The sequence below is a fragment of the Mustelus asterias genome, chromosome 23, assembly GCF_964213995.1.
Source record: "Mustelus asterias chromosome 23, sMusAst1.hap1.1, whole genome shotgun sequence".
Classification (NCBI taxonomy): Eukaryota; Metazoa; Chordata; class Chondrichthyes; order Carcharhiniformes; family Triakidae; genus Mustelus; species Mustelus asterias.
This window is the reverse complement of record NC_135823.1, coordinates 42,200-45,319: the sequence shown is the minus strand read 5'-3', so window position 1 is coordinate 45,319 and position 3,120 is coordinate 42,200. Positions and strand designations below refer to the sequence as shown.

The following is a 3,120-nucleotide window of genomic DNA, read 5'->3' as shown; positions in this document are numbered from 1 at the left end:
TGATTTCCTCCACTCTTCACATTTCTGCAGTGTAACTCTTGCACAGCTTTTAAGGTGAGTACTTCAAAGTACTGGCCATAACTTTTCTGTCTTATATTCAGTCAAGGTGCCAGAGGACTGTAGAATCACAAACATTATGCCCTCGCTCAAAAAAAAGATTGGAGGAGTTATCCCAGCAATTACCGACCAGTGGGTGATCATTTGACTCATAGAATCATAGAATCCCGACAGTGCAGAAGGAGACCATTCGGCCCATGGGCCGACACCGACAACAATCCCACCCAGGCCGTATCCCCGCAACCCCATGTATTTATTCTGCTAATCCCCGCAGAGGTGGCAAAGAGACTTCACTCTCTTTCTGGGAAAGTCATTGCAGTCACTGTAACTGTACATTGGGTGGAGGAACAAAGAACAAAGAAAATTACAGTGTAGGAACAGGCCCTTCGACCCTCCAAGCTTGTGCCGATCATGATGCCTGCCTAAACTAAAATGGTACGCACTTACAGAGTCCCTCTCCTTCCATTCCCATCCTATTCATGTATTCGTCTAGTTGCCCCTTAAATGCTGCTATCATACCTGCTCTCACCACCTCCCCGGGCAGCACCTTCCAGACATTCGCCACCCTCTGTGTAAAAAACTTGCCTCGTACGTCTCCTTTAAACGTTGCCCCTCGCACCTTAAACTTCGAGTAATTGACACTTCCACCCTGGGAAAAAGCTTCTGACTATCCACTCTGTCCATGCCCTCATAATCTTGTAAACCTGTTTCAGGTCACCCCCTCAACCTCCATTGCTGCAGTGAGAACAAACCAAGTTTCTCCACCCTCTCCTCATAGCTGACGACCTCCATACCAGGCAACATCCTAGTGGCTCTGTGGCGCAATGGATAGCGCGTTGGACTTCTAGTCAATGACTTGAGCTGCCATTCAAAGGTTGTGGGTTCGAGTCCCACCAGAGTCGGGTTTTAGGTCAACTTTCACCGCTTTTCCCCCCTTCCGAAGGAGCTCAGGCCTTTTACCTGGAGCAGGACCAACCTCCTCTACTTGGGGGCCCATCTCTGCCCAGCCGAGGAATCCTGGCCGGCGAACTGGCGGGAGCTGGAGGCCAAAGTCTCCGCCCGCCTGAATCGCTGGACAGGACTGCTCCGAGTGCTGTCCTACGGGGCGCGAGTTCGCGTCATAAACCAGCTGGTCGCCTCCATGCTGTGGTACCGGCTGGTCCCTTTGACCCCTCCGCCTGGCTTTGTCGCTGATATCCAGAGAACCCTCCTGCGGTTCTTCTGGGAAAATCGACTGCACTGGGTCCCTGCTGCGGTTCTGCATCTCCCGCTTGAGGAGGGCAGACAAGGTCTGGTGTGCCTTCGCACTCAGATAGCGACCTTCCGCCTCCAGGCCCTGCAGAGGTACCTTTACATTGAGCCCCCTCCACGATGGTGTGCCATGGCGACGTATTTCTTCCGCCAGTGGCATGGCCTCAATTATGACGTGCATATCGATCTGGGGCGTGTTTCGACCGCCCTGCAGGAGCTGCCCATCTTTTGCCAGGACCTCCTCACTGTCTGGAACACGGTCGCCTCACAACGCAGCTCCCCCCCGTCAGGAGTAGCGGTTCTCGTGCGAGAGCCACTGCTCAGGAATCCGCTCCTCCAGCCGTATGACTTCAGGTGGCTGACGGAGAGGGGGGCTGTGGACGCCGGGGTGACCAGAATCGGGGACGTGCTCGATGGCGGAGGGGCGGGCTGGATGAGTCCCCGCGTGCTGGCTGAGCGCGCGAGGGTGTCCATCTGGCGCGCAGCCAAAGCCATCCTAGACCTTAGGACGGTCGTGCTCGGCCCGGAAACTGCACGCAAGCTCGAGGCGGCGCAGGCGTGCGGTGGGATCCCGCCCGAGCGTTCCCCTGTTCGGACGGAATTCCACATTGGCCCAAAGCCTCAACCCCCCTCCTCGGGTGAGGTGCCCCACTGCCTGAGCCACCTCGCGGAAATGTCCTCCGTGCCTTTTTCTACTGCGCGGAGGCGTTTCCTGTGCGGGCTGCTGCTGCACACCTTCCACTACCGCCTCCTCGCCTGTCGCCCGGATACACCTTGGCGGGCCTTGTTGCCGCCGGGCGGCGGAGGTCCCCGCTGGAGGTCCCTCTACGGAGGGATCGCCCCCAATTACGTCGGGGACCTGGGGTGGAGGGTGATGCATGCAGCAGTGCCGCACAACCGTAGGATTCACTGGTTCACGGGCTCCGAAGACTGCCCTTTCTGCGGCCTTGTGGAGTCCGTGGACCATGTCTATGTTGTGTGTCTTAGGCTGCACTCCCTTTTTGTTTTCCTAAAGAACCTTTTATTGATGTTTTGTTTGCACTTCAGTCCCACGCTCCTGATCTACGGACACCCGGTGCTGAGAGGGGAGGGTCGGGATGGCGACCTCCTCGTGAACCTGCTCCTGGGCCTGGCGAAACGCGCCATTTACCAGTCCAGGCAGAGGGCAATCGAGGGGGCCGTCCATCCTGACTGTCTGCCCCTCTACCGCAGCTACGTTCGCGGCCGGGTGTCCCTGGACAGGGAGCATGCGGTGTCCACGGGCGCGGTTGACGCCTTCCGCGCCCGTTGGGTACCGCAGGGGTTGGGGTGCGTTATTGACCCTAATAATCACATTATAATTTGATGTTTTTAAGTTTCCTTCGCACTTTGATTTCTGTTCGGGCTGTTTCCCCTCCTTTTGGGGAGCTGCCCCTTTTACTTTGTCCTGACTTAATCTGAGTTTGTTTATTTGGTTTGACCTAAAAAGAGGGCAACATCCTGGTAAATCTTTTCTGTACCCTCTCCAAAGCCTCCACATCCTTTTGGTAGTGTGGCAACCAGAATTGAACACTATATTCCAAGTGCGGCCTAACTAAGGTTCTGTAAAGCTGCAACGTGACTTGCCAATTTTTAAACTCAATGCCCCAGCTGATGAAGGCAAGCATGCCATATGCCTTCTTGACTACTTTAATCAAGAAGAACTCCTCCAGACATAAACGGGAGGAAGAACATCCAGCAGAGTCATGTTGCAGCTTTATAGAACCTTAGTTAGGCAGCACTTGGAATATAGTGTTCAATTCTGGTCGCCACATGACCAGAAAGATGTGGAGG

At 55.2% G+C, this 3,120-nt stretch overlaps 1 non-coding gene across 1 annotated transcript; it reads left to right on the top strand.

Moving 5' to 3' along the window:
• Positions 1–867: 867 nt before the first annotated feature.
• trnar-ucu (transfer RNA arginine (anticodon UCU)) lies at positions 868–959 on the top strand. Its single transcript is given in 2 exon segments — positions 868–904; positions 924–959. It is a non-coding gene; the product is annotated as a tRNA-Arg (tRNA).
• The last annotated feature ends 2,161 nt before the right edge of the window (positions 960–3,120 follow it).